Source organism: Argiope bruennichi, chromosome X1 (assembly GCF_947563725.1).
Source record: "Argiope bruennichi chromosome X1, qqArgBrue1.1, whole genome shotgun sequence".
NCBI classification, from domain to species: domain Eukaryota; kingdom Metazoa; phylum Arthropoda; class Arachnida; order Araneae; family Araneidae; genus Argiope; species Argiope bruennichi.
The window spans coordinates 18,107,491-18,133,912 of record NC_079162.1 but is presented as its reverse complement, the minus strand read 5'-3'; the positions used below and the strand labels follow the sequence as shown (position 1 = coordinate 18,133,912).

Genomic DNA, 26,422 nt, shown 5'->3' with positions numbered 1-26,422 from the left:
TTGTTGATTTCAAAATTCTTTCTTAAATTCTAAAAAGTCACGAACATAATAATAGAATATTACTCTATCCTGGAGTTCTTTACCAGGGCTTCAAATACTTTTTACAAATGCAGCCTCATTTGAGATCATATTATTGGCGTTCCCAAGTGTATTCATAATCAAGGAAATTGAAAACAAAAACAAATAACTGATCTGCAATAAAAGAATTTAAAAAAGAAATATAGTTTATAGTGCGTATTTGTAAAACTGGAATGAAATTCTTAGAATTAAATGGAGTTATTTATCGCAACTTAATAAATAAAAAAAAATCCATATTGCAAAGTCTGACGAAATTTTAATAGCATAAAAAGATTTCAAACAATCATGATTAGAACCTGGACTCATAGCTTAAGGAGTTATGCTCCAGTCCATTGATTTGAAGTGAGGTAGATTATAATTTGCAAAGATTTTTGGTATAGTGATATCTCACTTCGTGAGAATTCTGAGTCGGAGAGGGGCGTTCCCGACTGCCTTAGGATTGAGACAGACTCCTGTTAATCTGATAAAGGTAATTTTTCTCGTGCTTCTATCGCAAGTTGTTTATTATATTCGGTAAATATAAATATCATTACTATGCGGATGTTTTCTAGTACTTTGCTTTAGGTTATAAACTGATAATTATAGACCATTGCCGTTCTAACAGTTTTTTTTTTTTTTTGCAACCTAATTTTTCTGAGGAGTCAATTATTTCATAACCCTGTAAGTATTTTGCTGCAAATGAAAGTGAATAATGTTTGACGCTAGTTTTTAATGTTTCTGTAGTTAGTTATCTATGGAATATTCATTCTCAGCCAGCGTATAATATGTATCCTCGTTTGTAACGTTTTGTCACGCAATTTTATTGAATGCCAAGTTGGTAATTGTGAGCCATTGTTCTGAAAATTAATTTAATCTCATTTTCGACACTTTTTGGACGTCTTTTGAGCATTTACTCTTCTTATTTAAGCGAAATATGTTGATTAAGCTCCAATTATAACAATTGCTTTATTGTTGAAGAATTTTTAATTGATGTTCGAATAAGAAATTTATCAATTAAAAGTTTCAATGGCATATCCCGACAAACAACTTGCTTGTCCATTTGGGTCACAACCTTTAAGTTCAAAACCTTTATGGCTATATTAGTATGTGCACTATTTAGTTCGCAAATGCAAAACAATCGCTTTCTAACTGCATTTTATCCCTACACTATGAAATCTGAAACTATAGAATTACGAGAATTTGAACAATCGAATTCAAACATATTCCGACCTATTTTTTAATGAAACTTCTAATTTCTCAAAGCATATTTCATTTCTAATTGTTTATTTGATATTTTTTTAAATCTCGGTTGGTTTTCTCTTGAACTGTGAAATCTATACTTAACAAGGAAGTGTATATATTTGTGCCGGAAGTTTACAGGACAGCCACTAAAACTATCAAATTCGGCACAGGTATACTTTATAAAATGAAAATGTTTATCTCTAAGCGATTTTATGAAACTTTAATTGCATACTAAATGAAACTTGAATTTTCTTGGGTGATTATTTCCTGAAACCTTGAAGCAAAAATTTAGTTTCTGCGTCTTTTTAAAATTTAAGATTGTCTAAGGAAATGTTATTACCATACAATTTTTCTGAATTTTGACAATATTTAAAATAACTATTATAGTTTTTCTTACATTACATTATTGTAATGATATTCAAACCATTTGTGTTTCATCAAATAGCAATCGCATGACTTCCTTCCATTTCTGAAAGCTTCAGGAAAAAACGCTTCTACTAATCCTGGAACAAACTGTAATTAAATTACCTTAAAAGATAACTTGAAATTTGATTTAGAATACTCGGGAACTTAATTTTGAGAAACTTAATAAACATTTAAACGATATCATGGAATTATGCTTCATTAGGAACATGCTTCAGTTGAGGACAGAATCATGAGCGTGAAGTTATATTTACGAGATTCAACATAAAACGAAAGCAATATTTCCAGAAAATCGATCAGTGGTTAGTCTGTAATACTCTCCAACCTGAAAGCGCCTGTATTCGTCATTGAGAATTGAAAGTCGCCATCCTTGGGGTATCTGAACATGGAATGTTGCAGATATTGTTTTAACTTTAAAAATTCGCCTGAAACTATAATGTGAGCTTAGTAGCTTCTCTAATGCGTTGAATTCAAAGATTTTATATGCAAGCGTAGTGTTAATCTTCTAAGATAAACGGACCAAAACGAGCCACTCGGATGTCGAAAATGCAATGTATGGTTACAAGGTAAAAATACCGCTAACTTTGTTAATTGCTCAATTTATGTAGAAATTTTTTGTGGAGTTCACATTTCAAAATTATATACTTTGCAATTATCCATTGCATTTTGTTCATGAAAAATTTCAATCTTAAATGAAATTTCATCTAGGGGCAATTGAATGATTGGATTATGTCGTATCTAATAAGTTATGCTTTGCGTTTTGATGGGTTTTAATTTATCATGCCATTTCTCCTAGCTTATTATAATCGCTAAATTTCGAACTCGAGTTTTTGATGAATTGTTATGTTTCAGTCCTCCACGAGTTCGGAAACTGTCTTTAGAAATGTCTGTATTTGGCCATAATCGAAACGCGTTGAGCTACAACAATGAAACGTAGCTCAAAATTTTAAGAGCTCGATTAAATTTTGGCCAAAACCATTCACAGAACATCTGTTCGAGTACAACACAGTAGCTATGAAGTACAAAAAGGTAGACGCTTGGTATTTGGTACAATTTTAACATCTAAATTATCTGTGCCAAATTTGAAACTAATCAGTCAATGGATTGACTGTCAGTAAGTATATTTGCATGTGATAAAAACTCAACATTTAATAAGATGAAATCTGGCATGTGATTTTCGTACAAAAATTGGATTTCTAACAATTTTAATTTCGATCGACAAAAAATCCTTATATTCTCGGTTCACTATAATATTGAGGTACAAAACGGTCATATGCGGACATCAAATAAAAATAAATTCGTAGTTGTCATGGCCTTAACAATGGTTCACAATTTAAATGCTAGGGCAGGAGGATAACATCTGTATTGGGGAGTTTCTTGAAGACGCTTCGGCATGTTTTGTCAAGCATTTGTTCCGCATCAAAAAAACTGAAACTGATTATCTAGCATCAACTCAACACCAGTAAGCTGTCTTTTAATTCTTTATTAAAAGTTTAGCAAAAGATGATGAGTCTCACTCGTGCATCGAATTACTGAATATTTAATCTGCAATTAAGTAAAAATATAAATCTAAAAGGCAAATCATTAAAACGCTTCACTACCCAAATGCCCTTTTCATAGAAATTAAAATAATGTCCCAAATAAGTTGCATCATCTGATTAGCAAAATAAATCACTGTCAATGGTTTTATAAACTGAGATCACTTGAGGGATCATATCATTTTCTATATCTTTAAGTTGTGAACAGTTTAAACACGTTTCATTTATATATTTCAGTTCTTTTCAGGCTATTCAATTTGTCATCTCATCTGCTATTGTCTGGATACTTGGTGAGTCGAGAAAATTAGTACAAAAATGTCGGGATTTTAGAAGACTTGCTATACAAGAATCGACTAATGCCAAACGCAATGGAGGCCGACTTCCGTAATTATCTGCTGGTGTAATTAGAGTTTCAACAAGGATAAAGCTGGATCCGAGATGCGTTACGCCAGTACGGGACTTTTACAAATGTAAGTAAATTGAAATATCATTATTTTTCTTAATTTACAATTACTTCCTCTCAACTTTTAAGCTTAAATGCTGAATGTTATATTTTAAGCAGCTTACTTAAAATTGTCTCCTGAAATTAATATATTCAATTGCTAATGCTATTTATTGACAGTAAAATCATACTGAGTATATTACTAAATGAGTTTGCTGCATGTGCTTGGTAGAAGTGTTGATTTTTTAATTGCGATTCCATGTTCATTCATACTTTCTAACATATGCAGTACTGTAATCGTCGAAAAATTCAAATTCGAGATTTTTACCACCCCGATTATGAATAACACGAAGTTTGTTCGTCTGTGATACAGTTCAAAAATACTTTGAAACAGACGGGTGAATTTGGACTACGGTTTTTACGCAAGATTTTTAAATTGTTGCCAAATTATAAGCAAAATCCGTCCCTAAAGAAATCTGCCCTGCTGCTTAAATAAAAATTAGCACTAACTTCGAGAGTTCAGATGCAACTTGGTACATATTTCGATAGACTAGTGTTGCTTTAAATCTAGACATTAACAGAGCTAAACTAAACTTGGTACAGGCTTAATATCTATAGTATAGATGTCCATTAAATTTTGAATCAAATCTATCAAGGGGTTCACGTTGGTCGGTCAGTCTGTAATTTCAAAAGCATGTAAACATATCTATACTTGTATAAAGCTCAGGGGTGTGTGTGTGTGTGTTTTGGCGCTCTACAGGTCAGACCGTTTGACCTACAGCTACCAAATTTGGTACATGTATACCTTGGAGGTCGGGAATGTTCACCTGGGGACCATTTTTATGAATTTTTAATTAAAATTTTAATTAAAAACTAACTTTCCCGCCAAAAACTTTTCATTTTCCCCACCGCCAAATGAGTAAGGCTTCAGTTTTTTCCTACTCTAATTAGGCTAAGCTTTAAATGTTTTCGACCAATTATTTTAAACGGTTCGTTTTATTTTCTTAGTGTTTGATGTATTTAAAATTAAACATTGTTAATTAATCGATCTGACCATGATGAATCTGATAAAATATTTCGACAGATTCTTGAAATATTACATAAATTAAGATATTCTTTAGTTTAAACGCTCAGTGACTGTTTTCAGTAATCATAATACAAAAAATACTTTGTTTCAGTAAAAAATATTACTATATTAATTGCAGATTAATCCTTTCCACTTTAAATTAAAGTATAAATTCTATGGGAGATAACAGAAAATTAGATACATATTACGTTATGATTGAAGGCCTTTATAATATGAGTGAATTATGACTATCCAAAATTTCAAGTTTTAAAATATTTTGAAGTAGCTATTAAAGTAATTGCATAAAATATTTTTTAAAATTTTAATGAACATTAAGATTGAAGAACCGGCTGGTCGCCAAAGGCGGCTAGTATATATATGGTTTTGGGTTAAACCGATTTCAATCGGTTGGAATGAATGCGCCTAAAACGAATTAGTCTTTTGGGTACTATTAACCGCATGCTAGGTATTAATGGGGACTCCGTAACATTCTGACGAATTTAGTATCACACGATAAATTCTTTATTGAAATGAATATTTCATAATTGAACACCAAAGCCATGGAACATGTTCTCTGGAGTAACACCTTTTTAGAGTATGTGAGAGTTTTGGTGCCCACTTCAACTGGCTCTTATTTGTACGGTTAATAATATTTTTAATTCTTCAGTGTTGAAATAAGTTATATATTGTGAAGCAAGATACTTAAATTTACCGCTATTCCCAATAATTTTACTCAACTAAAGCAGTCTAGCCAATTAGCAACAGGCTGTTTCAGTCATAAACTCTACTTAAAATCGTCCTTTTAGCATTTTTCAATTTGTTCATAAAATTAAAGTTAAATGTTTCAAAACTGTCAATTAAAATCTGAAATGTGCTCGAAATGGTTAATGGATCTGTTGCCATCCAGAATGTTTTTAACCAATTGAGTTCAGGAGTAAATTTACGCCATCTAAGTCGAATGCCGATGAAACTGCTCATGCACTCCACTACTTCAATTACACGCAGTGATGTGCTCTTTCATACATAAATTATGAGTTTAAAATGGATGCGGCTTATTTAATATTGGACGCCTTTCTTCACCAATTGGGTCACCAGGTGTAAAACTCGCAAAATTCAGTTAAATGTTTGTGCTTTGGTCTCTTAATAGCTTAATCAAAATATTAAGCTTTAAATTCACAGTTCCATAGCTCACATTATAGAAGCCTTACGACATTTTGTCCATCGTAATATCTATTTTCTGTCATCTCCAATTTGCCGTAAGATTTAAACTTGAATTTGAAATGAAAGAAAACTTCAATAAATGCGAACTTTTTTACTAAAACCAGTTATTTTTAATTACAGAAAATCGAATCTTTCAGTATTGTAAGCTTATATGTATCGGAGAATATTTTATAATTCAGTGAACTTCTGATTCATCAAATTCAGTTTTTTCTTCAAAAAGATTTGAATGCGGCAAGTGTTATTTCAATCAATAAATGTATTTCAGAAAATTATGAATTCTACGTTATACAGTTCTTCGATCCTGTAAATCATAGTCGGTAAAATTATCTTGCTTCTAACGGTTGTCTTCCGAGATCAAGCCTGATCTAGTTATAATGCTTTGAATATTATTTTAAGATTATCAACAATTGCATTATTTTAGACAATCGGCCTTAGAAAATCCGAGCCCTGAGTAGCGCTTTTTCGTCAAGACGATTCTTTTTTATAGAATAGGCATTCAAATTTCACTTAAAACATTTTAATTGCAAAAGTAATTGCAAAACAATATATTTTAATTGCAAAAGAGTGGAACTTTTAATAAAATAGGCTTGAGACATTAATATTTAATGACTTATAGAATATAGGATCCGTATAAAAAATTTTTTAATGTAAAAATAAATCTGAGCGTAATTTATAGGAATATTTGATTCAAACTATATAAAATGTCTCATTTAGACTAATTCGCGTATGTATCTAATAAAGTTGTAGAAATCAGCTGTTGGTCCCTGATTAGTGTGGATATCCTATGTATTAAGTTGTATATGCCTTAAATAAGATTGAATTATTGAACTGATAACCATTTTAAAACATCGTAGAACTTTTCTCGTATTGCTTTTTTAGAAAATATCGCATTTCATAGTTTATTTCATACAAATGCTAAAAATCGCATTTTTAGGTTAAAATTTCAGAAAGAGTTAACTCGGTCTTTTAACTGGAGTTTTTGGCAGTGTAATTGCAATATGATAAATAGAACTACTTTTTTCTACGCACTTCATTTCTTTGTGAAATAAATTGTTTGAAAACATTTAAAATATTTTCTTAAAATTCATCAAAAGTAGAAACTTAATTTATAAGTTAACATTGGTATAATTTGAATTTTTTGAACTTTAAAATGATGCAGAAACCATTTGGGCTATATTTTCGGAAGTCATAGAGGAAAGATACCGATATTTCGCTTCATTTTCAGTTAATGAAAATTCTGATTGAAATTTGCACCTTTTCCCGAAGTAAAATTCCCACCCTCTAAAATGCGTTTCTGACAAGTTTACTAGTTCTAAGTCAAACGGTTTTGTATGTAGAGCGCAGATATATTAAATTAGCATGAATAGAATATAAAATACGGCGAGATTTTTCTCGCCCTGTATTTCATTTTCTGACGAAAGCCATGATAATCTTCAAGCCACAACTATTACGCCGATTTCCTCAATTTACTTTCTCATAAAAAGTATTGCAATTTGAAAAAAAACTCAATTAGGGATTTTTCACGAATTTTTTCAGATATCTTAAAATCCACATCGCCTTTTTGGCATTTATTCCCGCTTTTCTGTGAATGTAAATTCAAACGCTTTGAGCTAAAAAGATGAATTTGGTGTGGGACTTAATATTAAATTAATAGTTCTGTCAAATTTTGGAGAAAAAATCTAATCGGGGAAAGTTAGTCGAAGCTATCCGAGTAAAACGAGCGCAATAAATACAAAACTTAGAACGAACGCATATTTAAGTGCAGCCAACGTATAGTTTGATACACAAGTTTAACATCTAAAATGTGGATTCGGTTCAAATTTGGAATCAAATTCGTCTCCAAATTTGGCTTTTATCGATCTGTACTTTTACATGCATATCAACGCAATTTAAGTTCATATACAAAATTCTATTCATTTCTGATTACATTTATATCTGTCAAATTTTTGTTTTAATTAGTGAGCAACCAGTGGGAGTAGTTTCACTAAGTTTCCTTTCCAGTAAGTGTTATTCCAGAGAACGTCACATGTAACATGTGTAATTGTATTTTAAGCATTAAGTATGTGTTATGTATATGCAAAAACTTTTTACTTAGACAAGCCACTTTGAAGCCCATATCGTTATGTCAATTGACACCCTTGGGGCCGGCAATGCTTTACTTGGAGAAATTCGAATTAAAATGACTTGCTTTCAACAATGTTTATTAAACATAACCAGAAAAATAACGTACGATAATTCGGTCTTTGTACCACTGAACCGAACTAATCATAGTCAAGCTCGGAGAACGCCTTGCATGGCATTAGTCTACTATAGACAAGAAATGCTAACTTTGACATCAGTTTGCCATTTTTATTGAATCCGACTTTTGTTCTTTGGCGAGTTTTTTGCCGATTAATCCTTGGTTTGAGGCAAAGAGTATTTGAAAATCGAATTTGTTGATGCAATTTTTTTGTACAGTTAGAAAGTCTACACTTGTAATCGCAATCACATGCCAAATTTGTAACACTCAAGTAAAGTTTACACGTTTCTGAAAGTATGAATCGGCCAACTGTCAACCAAGTTGGATTTGGCTCAAAAGTTCATAGATGTTAAATCTGTGTACCGAAGTTAATCCATTTAGACCCGTCTTTGTAATTACCGCTTCAACTTAAATTCGAACAGACATCCACTGGACGGATTTTGTTCAAAATTTGACTGAAATCTACAAATCTCGTGTGAAAACTGAGTTTGTTGGACATTTGGAAAAGATCCATATAGAAAATTATTTCGGATCCGAATTTTTATGGTGTCTTTGGTTTTTTTCGAATTCCGCGCCATAGTCTCAAGTAAACTAAATGATTCGAACCCGACCTTTTTCGTGATTTGTGGTTGGCAGCAACTGCAATGCAAATTTGGCTGCTGTTTAAACTCGCCTGATGTAAGTACTTTAGACGGAATATGCGAAGTGGTTTAAGCTCTTCGGTCGAGGCGGAAGATAAGTTAACTGTGGGCAACTGGTTTGTTGCTTCACCTTTTTTTAACGGTTTCTTTCAGTTCGTTTAAACTTTAGACAGAAAGGATGAATGGTTCGAATCTGTTGACCAAGATCTGGTAATGTTAATTTGAACTTTGATTTTAACATTTATCGTATTTTGATTGCACCAGTAATGAGCACATTGACTTTATACTTTATAATCAATAAGTTACTTTAAGGAAATTGCTTTCAACTTTATGCCTCCTCGACATAAAATTTCTCTGCTAAAATTTGGGTTAGTTTACTCAGAGGAATAAGTTTTCATGCCTAGCTTAAAGCTCTTTCAGTTCTGCCATATAGATTTAATGCTGGAAGAACACGGACGGACTGATATAATTACAAAAATGTTTATTTAATTCGATTTCTAAAATGTGGAGACTCGTCAATATCGAGTTTGAATTTTTTGACGATTACAATACTTTATCGATACATCGTATACGAGAAAATGCCAGTTATGCCAAAGATTAATATTTAGTAACTATTGATCACCAATGCCAGTCAAAATATTGGCATATTTTGCCCAAGATTCAGTTTTATCTGAAAGTGTAACGTTTATTAAATGAGTTTGGAGAAAGCTAATCCAATTTTTGTTGGATGGAAAAGAAACTGGTGGTCTTTATATAGCCCAAGTGTCCATGCCGCGCTTCAATTTTTAAGCTCTCAAAATATAAAATTTCGATATAGCCCCAGAATCACCCTCTGGAGTCATTTCGTCATTTTTCTTCAATTTACGTACATATCTAACCAATAAAAATGTTGACGGCTTAATGTTAAATGGCATTTTCATTTAGTATAAAATTTATTTTATAGATTTCGAAGAACTAGTCACCTACGGTGGCTAGAGATTTCTAAAATTACAAGCCTATTGACATGACATTTGCCATTCGAAATTATTTTAACTGTTTGGTATCTAACTCTGTATACTGTGTACAGATAAGAATCTACTGGACGGAGTCTTGCAGAAATTTTCGCGCATACTTTCTACTTCATCGTCACACTTGCCTTCCTTCACATATAATTGAATTTGGACGAGATTGAACTCCACGGGTGCTGAACTTCATTTTCAACCCCTGTATGAGTCTTGCTCTAGAAGTAGAGAATTTTTTCGATGAACCATATATTCAGAAATATAGAATCTTGGTTCGATTGAGGTCACAATTTAGCAAAACTTCAATTTTAGTCAGATTACATAGACAAATAACATTTGATATAAATGCGACCTTTATGGCGCTGCGTTTTTGAGTTATCACTTTTATATCCATAGGAAAGTACAGAACAGATAAAATCTCAATAGATTTATTTCGAAATTTTCCTTTTGTATTTTTCACCTTAAATGCTAATTCTATATACCAAATTTTATCTATCTAGCTCTTTAAGTTTTGTAGTTATCGTATTCATTTATGTTCGTATCACATTTTGTAGAAATCTAGCGATATTTACAAGATATGTAAAGACCACATACCAAATTTCATCCACCAAATTCAGTTTGCAAGTGTTCAAATAAGATCCAAAAATGTTTTTCGAATGCGGAATGGCTTAAAGCGTGGATTCGTTAAAATGTAGAGTTCGAATTTTTTGACGTTCACAATATTTTCTTATAGTTCAGACATGATTAAGTAATATTTGGTAAATTAAATTTTATCTCATTAAACTTTATAATACTTTAATTTTTATCTCAATCCTACGTGTTTAGAGGTTTAAATAAAGTTATTTCTTTTTAGGGTTGTTGGTTCTTTCATTACTGAATGCATATAAGAATCTACTGCAAGCTGCTCTGAAGGAGGAACCTGACCAGATAAGTTACTTCAGGAATCTGTTATTCCTGTAAACCCAAGCTTGTTTGCTCTTCCCGAACAGATCAGAAAGTTTCTTCAGAAAATACAGCCCGGAAGAGCCCAAGGAATTGAATTTAACATGGTAGTATTTTTTGACTTAAATTATAATTAAAAATATCTTTGAATATTTTCTGGATTATTTAAGAAATTTTCATAGTATGTTATCCAAAATAGGATGTTTCTAACGATATAAAATTTGTGTAAAATGAGCATGTGCAATGAATACTTGAAGCGCTTGACTGACTCTAAATTCCCATTGTAGACTGTCTTAGCAAGTGCTCTCTGCTATTTGATCAGACTTCTGTGGCAGATTTTTCCGAGTCTCGACGAAATTTCAAAAATCTGACCTTGTTGGCAGAAAAACTGCAATTTTCTTTCGCAATTGCATGCGAAAAATCTTTGATACAGAAGCTCGAATGATTTTGATTCTTTTTTGTCCATTATATGTCTAATTTTCAGTATGTTAATCGTTTTAAGTGTTGTGCAGTTCATTGCGAAGTAGTGTAGAAATCTTTTTCCAGTTCTGAAAGCTCGAAATACTTCGATTAACGTACGGCGGTTCAGCCTCTTCCCTCCCCCCCCCAAATCTTCATTCCATTAAGATTAGAATTCGAAACTAATCCTTCTATAAGTGGCTGCTCCGAATAATAGTATACAAGGCTCGACGCATCAATAAAACTATTGTCTGTGAAGAATACGATATCTTGTCTTGTGTTTTGATAGACCATGTAAACATAAAAACATAAATTTGAAACCGTTTTAAATTATAGTTAAGTACCCGCAGCATACCTTTGAATAAAAGAAAATCAATCCAAGAAACTCAATACTTTGAGCATCGAAGAGTATTCAATATTAATTCGTCCGATTGAAAAAATTCAATACTTAAGATATTGAGAATAAAATTGGCTTCATCAAGTCATCTGACTTTTTGCCTTTCAAGACTTAAGTCGTGACTCTTCAAGCAATAAATTTTAATCTCAGAGCCAAGAATGTGAATATGATGCATGTTAAAAGTATATGCAAGTTTACACACGGTAAAACTGAATAAATGGCGACATTAATTTTGGAAATAAATACTCTGAAATTTATTAACTTAAAAACGAATATTAATAGAGAGTATTAGTAGAAATTTGTAAATTGTATAATTTTTCCCTCTCGATTCCATTTTTCTCCTAGGAAAGTAATGCATCAGAATAGGAAATGCTATGCGTTTGTTATTAATTTTAAATTGTGAGAAAGTGTCCTGAATTACGATTCTGAAATTGAAGTTCAAAAATTAATATGGTGTCTACCACAATAATACAGAAGTAAAGACATAGAATTAAGATGGAAATATAAATTTTCCGACGCTTTAACTATGCGCCTAATGCTCATCTTTCTCGATATCTAAATCTTTAAAACTTCAAATAACCAGTAACAATGCATTTAAAGAACTGAATGTAAAATGGCAGGAACACAATTATCAATCCCCTCTTGCAAAATCCTTCATCAGTAACGTTAGATGCGGGGAAAATGTTTCATTTATATAAATTGCAAATACTTCAATGAAGGAATTTTTTTCACCATTATATTTAATTCACGACCAAAATCTATAAATCTCTAATAAATTGCACTTCATTCTATCAATGTTGCCTACTTTCTGGATTTATCTTCCTGTAGCAGAGATTGAAGTGAAAATGAATCGATTTTGTATTAACCAAACCCCTTTCGCTAACTTTTTAGTACTCGGTGTTCATCAACCCACGTCGATTCACTTAATTTTTTTATCCGATTCTCGATTCTAATCGACAAACATTATTACGTATTCTTAAGTATAGCAAATTTCATATTCATTTTAATTTGTTGAATACAAAAATTAATACTGCATTGACCTTTCATTAATATTACATTTACAACTCCAAGCCATGATTGGCACAGTTTGGCCATATTTGGCTCTTTAATAAAACCATAACTTGTCAGCATACATTTGCAGTGGTGCATTTTGGCACAGATCTGAGCCTTGCGTCATGAAATCGAAACTCGATAATTTCTCAGAAGGTACTTGGACACCATTTCAGTTGCAGAAAGTGAAGGGGAAATTTCATTTCTTTCCCTTGTTCCAACTCTGAAGTATAAAGATGAGCTTCTTATTTTAGAAAGATTCAGATAAAAATAACAGAAAAGTGCGCGCGTACTATTAGGATTAGGTATCTAATAGAAAGGCTTAATATATTTAACATTAAATTGGGGATAAGGTTTAGGATGGCACCCTCCCCTCCCCCTTTTTCTTAAAAAATAGGATGGGCTAGCTACCAGCCGGCTGGTGAGAGGGTGGGAAAATATTCATAACTATAAATTAATTTCTCCCTTTACCACCAAAAGAAGCTTAATTTATACTTTGTTTTGGTAGGTGGTGGAAAAAAATTGAAATTTCCCGTAAAAAGATATCGAACGATGTCAATCTTTCTGATGCTCAGCTATAAAAGCAAGCCAGAGGCTCATTGAGTTAGGATGAGGCTCATTGAGTTAGGATGAGGCTCATTGAGTTAGGATGAGGCTCATTGAGTTAGGATGAGGCTCATTGAGTTAGGATGAGGCTCATTGAGTTAGGATGAGGCTCATTGAGTTAGGATGAGGCTCATTGAGTTAGGATGAGGCTCATTGAGTTAGGATGAGGCTCATTGAGTTAGGATGAGGCTCATTGAGTTAGGATGAGGCTCATTGAGTTAGGATGAGGCTCATTGAGTTAGGATGAGGCTCATTGAGTTAGGATGAGGCTCATTGAGTTAGGATGAGGCTCATTGAGTTAGGATGAGGCTCATTGAGTTAGGATGAGGCTCATTGAGTTAGGATGAGGCTCATTGAGTTAGGATGAGGCTCATTGAGTTAGGATGAGGCTCATTGAGTTAGGATGAGGCTCATTGAGTTAGGATGAGGCTCATTGAGTTAGGATGAGGCTCATTGAGTTAGGATGAGGCTCATTGAGTTAGGATGAGGCTCATTGAGTTAGGATGAGGCTCATTGAGTTAGGATGAGGCTCATTGAGTTAGGATGAGGCTCATTGAGTTAGGATGAGGCTCATTGAGTTAGGATGAGGCTCATTGAGTTAGGATGAGGCTCATTGAGTTAGGATGAGGCTCATTGAGTTAGGATGAGGCTCATTGAGTTAGGATGAGGCTCATTGAGTTAGGATGAGGCTCATTGAGTTAGGATGAGGCTCATTGAGTTAGGATGAGGCTCATTGAGTTAGGATGAGGCTCATTGAGTTAGGATGAGGCTCATTGAGTTAGGATGAGGCTCATTGAGTTAGGATGAGGCTCATTGAGTTAGGATGAGGCTCATTGAGTTAGGATGAGGCTCATTGAGTTAGGATGAGGCTCATTGAGTTAGGATGAGGCTCATTGAGTTAGGATGAGGCTCATTGAGTTAGGATGAGGCTCATTGAGTTAGGATGAGGCTCATTGAGTTAGGATGAGGCTCATTGAGTTAGGATGAGGCTCATTGAGTTAGGATGAGGCTCATTGAGTTAGGATGAGGCTCATTGAGTTAGGATGAGGCTCATTGAGTTAGGATGAGGCTCATTGAGTTAGGATGAGGCTCATTGAGTTAGGATGAGGCTCATTGAGTTAGGATGAGGCTCATTGAGTTAGGATGAGGCTCATTGAGTTAGGATGAGGCTCATTGAGTTAGGATGAGGCTCATTGAGTTGTTAGGAATACACATAAAAACATCCTGTTCTTCAAAGCTGAATTCGAAATGCAGAATCAAATTCCCCAAATTAGTCTTATAACTCTAAAAATATTGATTGAATACTTATTTGTGCAGTAAAGTTTATCACTGCTCGGCTACTTTTGGTAAGTCATCCAGGTATTCAGTTTCTGATCAGTTTTCTAGATGGAAATAATTCATAATCCAATAGAATTTTAAATTTTGCCCAGAATCATTTCTAATTTATTAAATATTTAACAGCGGTTCCTTCTTATCTTCATTGTCAAAGAATGTATAGAATTCTTCCAAAAAGGGAGCGAGTTCTATAATTATAGATGCGTTCAACTGCATATTTAACGTCTATTCAAATTTGCGCTACTCTTATTCTTGGAGGATATTGACATCCGCTTATGTTCTGTGGTATTTTAAGTCTTCAAATAAAGTTTACTTCGATAGCAAACTTAATTTTTCCCCTTTAAAAATATTTGCACTAAAAGCGCTCTTCTAAAGAATTTAGAAAATTTTATGTATTTTAATGGATTGCGTAAAATTCCCAAATCCAGTTTGGCCCTCTGTTTGATATAAAATTTTTCCATCTTATTTTATTGATCCGTTAGAAATCGCACATTATTAAATACTTGTAGGTGCTCAAAGTTATTGAATTATTAGAAAGCTTAACTAATAAAAACAAACCCAAGTTATTGAGGAAACACGCATTATGAAACGCTTTCAAAATTAAAGTCGAAAAGTAAAAACATGCCCCAACTCAATTTAAAAGATGAAAACACATAAGCTTTAAAATTCTAGCATTCGTTTTGAGACGAGTGCCGCAACATTAACCATCCCAGTGCCTATGCAGCAATTCGTACAAATCGGAAGCTCTTGGATGCAGCCTTTGATTTTTGAGGGCAACATTTCTTTTAAAATTGCGGCGTTGAATTATATTGCGTAATTAGACATCGTATAACAATTTTCTAGATGTAAAAAAAGATGGCAAATGTTACAACTAAATGCTTAAATCGGCAGGAAAGAGTTTACTCAAATGCTAACATAGTCTCGAGTAGACTTTGGAAGTCTATATTTTATCAGGCTAAAGTAGCCTTAGTTCAACTTTTCCAATATTTTGGATCTGTGCTATTGATTGCCTACTTATTGGTGCAATAGTTGATGTATTCGATAGCTTGAAATAATTTTTTCATAAATCAATCTTCAGTTGTACTTAAATGCATTGAAATTTCTTTCTTCATAACTATTTAAGAACAGTACTACTCATTGTCAGAGGATATAGAACTGCAAAGAACAGAGCACTTGCTTTGGGCCATTATTTAATTCTTAAATCTATAAATTGACTTGTAAAGTTCATATTGGGAATCCAAACTTTTGCCATTGATTTTGTATTCAAATATTTGGTAAAATGAATATAACGATAACTTACAGATGAATGTTGGTGAAATTTTTCATATTTTTACCCTATTTCATTCAATTTTATGTGCTTTCAACCTATGTTTATACTTTGTCTTTAATACTGCATAAGCAAATATTAAGAATATATCTATATTGTGCAACTTGAGAAATGGGATAACTTTCTAGGAACCTTTAAAGTAATGCCTATAAAAGTTACATTATGTACATTAGTGTTATGTTTTTACTACTTTTAACTTAGATAAAATAAAATAACTCCTTATTATTGAATAAGTAGTTGGTATGTTTAGCACAGCGAATTTGTTGAATCTTATCCATTGAGAGGGTTTTTCCAAATATTGAAGATTAAATGCTTTGATATATATTGAATTCAAAATTCTTCTGTGGAATCTTTTTATATATATCTAATTTCCAATTATGCTTCTTGTATATCTAATTCTTGAGCCTTCAAATTCTTGTTCGTTTATTAATTTTTGCACCCCCAACCCCCCCCCTTTGCATAACTTTTCTGCTTATGTTGATAATGTAAAGAAATGAATCTTGCAAAGATTTTCCCAATTGCTTTCAACTGAGTTGACCTGTAGAAATAACTCATGGATTTCCACATTTGCTTGGCCATTCTGAAATGGACCAAATGAATCAAGCCATTGTAATGCTTACTGCCTGGTTTTAAATAAATCTTAAAATTATTCTGAAAGTACAGGCTGTTAATCTGCGCTACTTGAATAGGAAATAATGGAGTTGTAAGATTTAGCATTTTTATCAAGATTTCAAGATCATAAAACCTAGAACGAAATCTATTGCATTACATTTTCGTGTACGAAGTGTAAAGAAAGAATAATTATTGTGAAATTTCGAGCTCGATACTTTGGCGAATCTCCTCGTTTTAAACTTCCCTGAGTTTGAACCCATTTTTGGAAAATGTCTGTCTGTGACAACAAACCTTGAGCTAGACGGTTGAAATTTGGTATAAAGTCTCCACACCAAATTTGTAGTCTATGAAATCATAAGCAAAATTCTTTCAAATCCGTCTGCCTTTCTGTTCGAGTTAACACAGTTAAGAGCTAAATAGATAAAATTCGTTAAAAAAAAAATGTAACATCTCTAAGGTACACATCTGCGGATTTTTGAGCTAAATCCAACAAAGGGATAACTGTCTGTCTGTACTTTCAGAAAAAAATGCAATTGCTATTATTCAAAAACAATGAGATAAATATATCAAATCAGTTAGCATTTTTATTACAAATGCTGTTTTGTTTCAATCGATTGAGAAAAGTGTAAAGCCCTAATCCAATTTTTGGAGACTATTAACATATGCCGACGATTCATTGCCAAATAACTCGCCAAGGATGACACGATCGATACAGTAAATGCCAAACTCAAGCCAAAAGTTAATTTTTCGTTACTATTGTGCATTATGTCATGCAAGGCCCTTTCTGGCACAAGTTTATTAGAGTATGTGGAAGTTTTGGAAAGACCACTCCTGCTGGTTTTATAAGCATAATGCAAAGTTAAAATTAACTTGTAATCTTCATTCCAGTTCTGGGAAATAAGCTAGTTTGTCTAATCCTGGGTCTTATTTACAAAACTGCAATCTTTGTAGAAATTGAATATCCAAAATTCAAAAAATCTTCAGAGATGGAATTCTTTATCTTTTAATCGAGTTTCTAGCAATACTCTAAATGTTAATGAAGTGCAACATCTATATTCAAGCTTAAAATAACTGCGAGTCTATCATTTTTCTTAATAATTATGTAATCTGATGCAGCCTGAAATACTAACAATGTATGCCCATCTAGTTTATTGATAGTAGCTGCCTTGTGTTTTATTTTGGATTGGAGTCTGAGTTTTAAAGTCCAGTGTGTTCTTTTTTATTTCATTAAAGGTTTTCTGGAAATTCGAATATTTAAATAATTCGTTACAGTATTGGGAAAATCATTGTGGTTATTCAGTTGTGTGAAAATTTAGTGCTTCTCATGCTTGTCTCGTTCTTTTGTCCAAGTCATGGAGGCAACTTTCAATTTAGAACTTTTCTCTAATTTGGAATTTTGTTACTATTTCACTATTACAATGCAGTATCCTATGTATTGTCGCCATTCTGTAGTCTACAGTGTAGGAAACCTATATTGTCTACTCTATCGGTAGTGATGCGACTGATTTCGAGAGGTTTTGGCATGTTTAACCGTTCACTTCTTTTAGGTGAATTTCATACTTAATACTATTGCAGAAATAGATCAGTGAATAAGTATAAGTTTAGTACGCTGAGAAATAGAAGATAGTTTATTCTATAAATATTTCAGGGGAACTCTGAATGCAGCTAACATAGACGAGTTGAACACATAAGTGATACTTGTAACTAACGCATTAGCAGAAGTCATCTCGCTCTGTAAAGAACACAACAGCACAACAATGTTCGGAGTAAAACTGAAGAGCGCGCTCTGCGTTTAACTTTAAAATTAGCTTCTAGAGTTTTGTATAAATTTTCTTACAAAGCCTGCAATTACCAAGGGAACAGTTTTTGGATCACCGTTCTTGAAAAGTTTAAATCTCTAAGTTGGCCTATCCCCGTTTTTTCATGCGTATGAAGCATTTCGCTAGAGTTCCGCTATTCAAAATAACCCATTTTAAAATTGACCATCGGTTAAATTTAAAAACAGCTTCTTGGTTATATACAAGTTAGAACAGTTTATTAAAACGCGAGTCGATTCTTTCAATAGATTTTTATAACAGAAAATTCAAGGGAAGTCTCTGAAATAAATACATTGTTCCGTTGGTAAAAGAATCGAATTACTCCCAATATACTTCAGGATCCTCAAAAATTATACCGAAATACATCACTAATTTTTTAAAATTCATTCTTTACTTCAGTTAAGTAAAATCTTTATTAAATTAAAAATATTAGTCCAGCCCTTTAAATTTCTTTAGATTTAAGAACCATAAGAACGAAGGATCTTAATCTAGTGAGGAATTAGTATTCAGAACGCAATATGTAGAAATAACTTGGTGTCGCGTTTCTTTTCCTTTCAATCGTGAAATTCTAGTGCTCAAAAATCGAAAACGTAATGGATAGTAAGGTATAAGAGTAGGGAAAGGGAAGGCTTAAGAGGACTTGTCGTTATCTGGCATGGATGAAAGATTAATGGGTCCGTCTTTCAATATCCCTTACGCAACATAAAAACGAGACGAATTTTACCGATCCCAGCAAGGTCTAGGATAAATTCAATGTTTAATTTGCCAATCAAAGCGAACTTTGTTGGGATGCAGTTAAATCTGATATATATCCTCAGAGAATTTGAGGCCATCCTCCGAAACTGAAGAACCTTTACACAAGACAGGCTGTCATGCATTGGTGCTCCACCAGTCTGCTCACTTCATGCTTTATAACCGTGAACTACCCGTGTGGCTGTCATCGTCACCAATAATCAACATGCGCGATGATTCTCTGTAGTGCTGCTTGTAGCATACAGTGCACCCACGAATTTGGACAAGGCTCTCTGCATTGGAAAACGTACTTTATGAAAGTACTCCAGAAGTGACCGAGCAAGGCATCTCTTCTAAATTCTAATTTCATTTTTTCAAATGTGATTGTAGGAAGATCAGGAACAGTTTGGAAACTTTTGTAATAACAATTTCTCAAATATGGGCTAGAAATTGCATTTTTCATGACAACCTGAAATAAAACTGAATTGTTTACTTCTGTTAATTTTATTCGTTGTCAATGCAATCATAAACTCATTAGCATAACATTTCCTATTGCAATGTTACTATGTAGACTATCTTATACGAATTCTATATTTCACATCAAGGCAAGGGATAGCTAACAAAGGAAATAGCGACGCTTCTTTGATTAACGCAATTTTCCCTTCTCTACAAAATGCTTAATTGTATTTGTTCAACACAATTCATCCGGGAATTATCCATAATATCAAAGGTCTCTTGGGGAGGAGATTCCTTCTGTTAAACTAACTTAAGCGTATTACTTTGCGGTGTTAACGATTCCTAATTTGAGAACTCGTTTGAACCCCGAGTGCGTGTCTGTTTTCCCCTCCCCGAGTGCGTGTCTGTGTTTTCCCCTCCCCGAGTGCGTGTCTGTGTTTTCCCCTCCCCGAGTGCGTGTCTGTGTTTTCCCCTCCCCGAGTGCGTGTCTGTGTTTTCCCCTCCCCGAGTGCGTGTCTGTGTTTTCTACAGGAAGACCCGTTATTGAATAGAGCATAAGTTCGAGGTCGGTTCATGGGTTTGTTTAAGGGATTTATGAACGAATGGAGAATTAAGCAACTTGCAGAGAAAGGAAAGTTACATTAAGCAGAAAAGTATCGTCTTCATTTTATGTTGCCATCTCTTCCATGTCTTGATACGGAATGCAGTTTTTAAAGGTTATTTACAAGTAGCGTTGTGATTGGAAAAGCTATATTAATGAATTTAATGTTATTGAAATCGATTAACAGAAATTTTGATCTTGAGGCATTTTGGTGAGCACGTCGAGGAATTGCCCGAAATGGTAATCTAGGAGAACTTCAATGTTTTAGACGCTAATCTTCTTGGGATCGACAAAATTAGTCTTGCTTTTATTTTGTAGAAGATATTTTGGAAAACAGACCTTGTAATCGTCATCTGGCCATGATGCCAGACACGTCCCTCTTAAGTTGACCTTTATTCGCAATTGTTCTTAAATAGGAAACGTTACTCATTTGTAATTCATGCTATCCATCTGTAATCCATTTTTTGGACCTACCAAACTCAAAATTAAGTTAAAGCAAAAACAATTATTCTAAAATCTTTTTAAATTTTGTGCAGTCTAGTTAAAAATCGTAAACAATTCTGAAAATTAAATGTATAATAGAAAATGCAATTTGAAAATGTGTACGTAGATTATAGGTAAGATAGTAAATAAAAAAAACTTTCAGATATATTTAGTTTCTTTTAGATCAAACTAGACGTCAAACGGTTAATATAACCACCTTCCACTTAATGTATTAATCCAAAATTCCCCATTAGAAATAAAATGATAAAATGAAATCCATGATAGGTTAATTTTTCGTTGCGATATCTAAGACATTGATTTTTGTGCTTTGTTCCATTAATTCAAAATCCTTGTTTTCCTAGTGCCTTCTTATTCTTACACCTTAATTTTAAGCATAAGTCTTCAAAAGCAAATTTTGAGTTTTCGTCGAGGGAAAATTCTCGTATATACTAGTTCGAAAATGCAATGAACAATTGAAGTAAAATTTTCTGTTGTGCTAAGAGTAAAAACTAATTCGTGTATCAGTTTTTCTTATTTAATCCGATAAAGTAAATTCTCCTATTTACTGCAAAACTTAAAAATAAACAATCCGTGCTAGTTAGATGCGTGCATTCTTCAGAGAAAAAATTGGGCACTCCCTTCAGCTTATAGGAAACTGCATATCGGAAAATATGAATTATAGTATTTCAGCATTGACTGAAATGAGAGCAAAAAGCATTAATCGACCCATTACTCGATTGGGAATCTTGGATAACGATTTTTCTGAAAATTGGGTTGTCGGCTGTATGCTTAACACAATGCCTCCATATTCATTTCTAACTTTGTCATAGATATGACTGTCGACGCCGGCGTCCTGGCATAGGGGTAGCGCGTCTTCCCCGTGATCTGGGCGTCCCGGGTTCGAGTCCCGGTTTGGGCATGGTTGTTCTTCTGTTGTTCTATCTGTGAGATGTGTGAATGTGCCCTCCTATAAAAAGGGGTTGTGCAAGCGAATGAGTGATGCGTGAGTGGCAAAGTCGTACTCTTGGCCCTACTTGGCGCTGCTATAAAAAATAAGAGACGTTCCCCCTCAGGCTTAAATCGCTGTCTTCGTAACAGTGGGCTTGTCAGTGGCAAGTGCCATAAGAAACAAACGACTGTCGACACATATTTAATAACAAAATGCAATTTGTTAAAAACTGCAGCTCAAACACAGCTGCAGTTGATTTTCAGTTGGCTGCAATATACAAAAGGGCTCTCTAAATAAACAAACGCGCGAAAGTTAGTCCGATTTCCAATCGGGGTTCGTAATTTGATTCTTGGTCTATGAAATGGTTCTCCTGTACATGTCATACTTCCATCATTAGGTTCCAAAGATTCTTTTTGTGCAGCTATAGTTCTGTACTTTAATAGGGTCTTCCTTGGTTGTATGTTTAAAAGCTTTTCAGCTATTTTGTTCACTCTTTATTCGATATATGCTTTTGTCCGTATTACCTTTATGCTGGAATGCTTCAGAAGCATTGCTGTTATACATTTTCTATTAAATTGTTTTTGTGCGTTGTTGTATTCCTAAAAGTTGGCAATTATGCGTCGAAAAAGCAATTTAATATGGGAAATATCTGCTCTTGGATGAAATACATAACACAAACTACAAGTTGGGTCCTGGAGTCATCTGTGTATACATGTCGATGTAAAACTGCAAAATGCCAGTCTGCAAGTGAGGTTTGTTCTTGGCCGAGGTATCTTAAGGAGTTTTCTGTCCAATTTGCAGCTTTTTATTATATAGACTTAATGTCAACAGTCTTAGTCTGCAGAGATTAGTCATTTTATTTTCCATTTCTTGAGATTAGTCAACCTATAAATGAAATGGTGCTGTCTGTAATCTAATCGCGGCTGTTCTACAAGCGCTTGAATTGCTGAATTTTCTGCCTATCTCTGCTAGGTTCAATATTATACGTGTGAGCCAAGGGGAAACCATCCGGTTTTATTTCGCCTGTCTTATAGAGATGATCCACTTGATAATCTTGTAAAAATGACTGATTGGTTGCTGGTTGTAGATAATGTCTCAATTGAATCTTTTCCATCTATATGGACATCGGGTTATTGATTGCTTACATCCTGCTACGTGTAAATACGTTGTTTTGTGACTGATAAAATCGAGTTTACTAAAGGATTTTAGGTAGAAACTGTTTACTCATTTTCAGTAATATAGTTAATTGATTGGACGACTATTGGATTTTCCTTTTCAAGACAGATTTGGTCTTGCCGAGTCGTTTACATAAGTTTGTATTGTGATCTTGTCTCCAATAACCATGACTTAATCATTATAATATGGTGCTTTGAGATAATGGTTGACTCTTTCATTGTGTTGAAAATATGGCATATGAAGTTTGTTATTTCTGGATGAAAACGGAAAGAAATGTTAAGGGATTCTTCGTTTAATTCATTTTTGTAATTCTGTCTGGATAAAGCTTCTCCGATTGGGTATGGAATCGGTAAGTAACCAGTAATTTAAAATGGCTTCATCCGATTAACTAGGCAGAGCCGAAGGTTAAAATAAAAGGTTAGCATTGAAAGTATTCCAGTTAGCATGCATCTGTGAATTTTTGTTTTTCACTCTCCAAGGCAGCTACTTTCCAATTGTCTGTACTAGCGCAATTTTTAATATTGGGTACCATATTGTCATTTGTTGTGGGAAAGTGAGAGGGAATTGCATCTTTTAAAAATATATATTTCAGTACTTGCTTTTGAGTTTCTAGTTTAATATTTCAACTTTAAAAGTAATGGTAATATTGGTCGTAATGGAGATAATTTCGTAATGGAGATAAATATTGTATATTTGAGGTTTGGTAAATCCTTATAAATTATACTTCTAAATACTTAAAGAACCCGATCTTTGATTCTTCTGACTTTCATAAGAAGGTGGAGAAACTGGCTTTCTCAGTCTCCATTTGCCCTCGTCCATAAGAATCTCTCGGTGAATTCGATGCCATTTCTAAGGCTCTTTATATAGATTTATATATCTTATTAGATTTGTCCATAAGAAATTTTATAAGCCAGTTTTAAACTTGAATCTTTGCCATCTAAATACTATTTTAAATGACTTGTATTTCTTTACTGTCTTAAACAAGTAAAAAGTTCCGTAAAAGGCAAAGCAACTACTGATTAACAACCAATATTAGTTGATCTCAGCAAGTCTTTCTGTATTTGAATAAATTGTATTTAATCCTAAATCATACACGAGATTAAATGTCCTCGTAACAATATCAGTGGAATGCTAAAGACTAAATTTTCCCGCGCATTTTTCTCTGCATACACTTGTGCTTACTAGATTGGAGAAATTTACTGTCGGACACCAGTGGTCGAGAATCGGACCAATTCTGGTCAGTCTCCAATTGCGGCAACAGTTCACTAACTTCAATTCTATATGCCATGCTTTTGTCTTAATATCTAGTTGGAGCTTATCTGGTCTTCCATATTCGTAAAAAGCTTTTTCACTTTCTCTTTGCATTCATGCATGGAAAGCATTAGTATATCGTGGTTACTTTAAACTCTTCTAAGAATAACAGTTTATTACAATAGAAGCTGGTTATCTACTACTTTAGTCTAATTCGTCATAGGTAGAATTCTGATCGTTTAAATTTCATTCTATTTTGTTTAGATTACTTCAAATTCCAAACTTATTAGCTTTTCACATAATCAAAGTATAATATTGTAATTGAATTGTATATGCATATCTAAAGAAAAAACAATGTATTCAATTAGGAAATGCCCTAATCAGCTTTAAAAGTACAAAAAAAATCGGAAAACTCTCACTTAGCCTTTGTATTATTCTTATGGCATATGTTTCATATATATGTAAACTGTATCCATTTTTAGTGTGTGTAAACTGTATCCATTTTTAGTGTGTGTAAACTGTATCCATTTTTAGTGTGTGTAAACTGTATCCATTTTTAGTGTGTGAAAACTGTATCCATTTTTAGTGTGTGAAAACTGTATCCATTTTTAGTGTGTGTAAACTGTATCCATTTTTAGTGTGTGTAAACTGTATCCATTTTTAGTGTGTGTAAAGTGTCTTCAGTTCTAGTGCGTGTAAAGTGTCTTCAGTTCTAGTGCGTGTAAAGTGTCTTCAGTTCTAGTGCGTGTAAAGTGTCTTCAGTTCTAGTGCGTGTAAAGTGTCTTCAGTTCTAGTGCGTGTAAAGTGTCTTCAGTTCTAGTGCGTGTAAAGTGTCTTCAGTTCTAGTGCGTGTAAAGTGTCTTCAGTTCTAGTGCGTGTAAAGTGTCTTCAGTTCTAGTGCGTGTAAAGTGTCTTCAGTTCTAGTGCGTGTAAAGTGTCTTCAGTTCTAGTGCGTGTAAAGTGTTCTAAATGGCGCCATATAAAACGAGATATCTATAAATGTAAGTGTGTAATCTCAGTTTTATGTATTAAAATTGGTTGTATGCAATTTCAAATTATCCTTTATACTTGTATAATCTGCAATTTTTCTATAATTCTAGTTTATAGAAGACAGACTGTAAATAACTTCGACTGTGTGTAATAAAGTTGTTTTGTTCAAATTTGTCATTTGTTAATTTATATTAATCGTAAGATCTCTATTCTTTGCCGGCTATGTAAAATCATTAAGGAAACAAAGTTCGAACTAAAGATTTTAACCTGTTGACTGTGTATTTTAATTGCATCCAAATCTGAAATTAGCTTGTAAACCAAATTTCGCGTATAAATTTATTTTATTTTTAAAATATTTAGAAGTTTTGAAGATCTATTCTTAAACTAAAAATGTTTTTGTATACAAGTATTTAGAAAGAATGCAATACCCTCTACTAATCTAACAAAATACTGAAAAGTATCTTATTCTAGATAATAAAACTCTATAAATCTCGGAAATCCCCAATTAATCGAGTGTTAAATTTAATGTGTGTACAGATCTCAAAAAATTATCAAAAGATTATAATTCCAGAAAAATTCTTGTAAATTCGTTGCTATCGCATCTACTGGAAATTGATATCGATGGAAATTACTCAAGACTAGTTTATGGAGTTTCGGTTTTTATGATCTCCGCATTCAATGTAAGCATTAGCTTCTTAAGAAATGTCCATTATAAGCAATTAACTTGTGTTTAGGAAACATGTTTTAATTGCGTTTCCCATCGTCTTAACTATAACAAACCATTTCTAATCAATGGTCGAAAAACACGGTACGCAAGAAAATAGAAGCGAAGTTGGAGAAGTAAAACGTTCTATATTAATCAGTTAAGTTGATGTTTAACAATACAAATGTCTTAAAATAAAAAAAAATAAAAATAAAATCGATTCTTCAATTTTTTTTGCTGCCAATCCGCTACAAGTTTATTGAGATAGAAAAATTCATTCACAGAGTTAATTAGAATTTCGGAATTTTTTGATTCCGAAAATCCGGCTTTTTGATCATTTGATCCAGTGTTTTTTATGTGCATAAAATTTCATTCCAAAATTCGTCTTGTGAGATAGTTAATTTTGGATCCTTTTGGGTAGTTTTAAGCAATCCATTATGGGCCACATATTAAAGAAATCTGTGTGCTAAAAGCAAAATTAATGCATTAATTTTAATTTCACTTGGATTCCAAAGAATTAACTAAACTTGAATCTGAGTGATCGTTAGATTAAAACTCGTTTCCAGATTCCAATTAGTATATTATTAAAAATTTCAGGACTTCATTACCTTAATTTTTCAGAATCCTCCAGGGATTTATCCCTCCCAAGCTAATTTTATATCATGA

The 26,422-nt window shown here is 33.2% G+C and overlaps 1 long non-coding RNA gene across 1 annotated transcript; it reads left to right on the top strand.

Moving 5' to 3' along the window:
- Positions 1-425: 425 nt before the first annotated feature.
- On the top strand, positions 426-25,187 carry LOC129958741 (uncharacterized). The gene is made up of 4 exons (XR_008783296.1): positions 426-547; positions 3,508-3,730; positions 10,724-10,919; positions 24,728-25,187. It is a non-coding gene; the product is annotated as an uncharacterized LOC129958741 (long non-coding RNA).
- Positions 25,188-26,422: the final 1,235 nt, after the last annotated feature.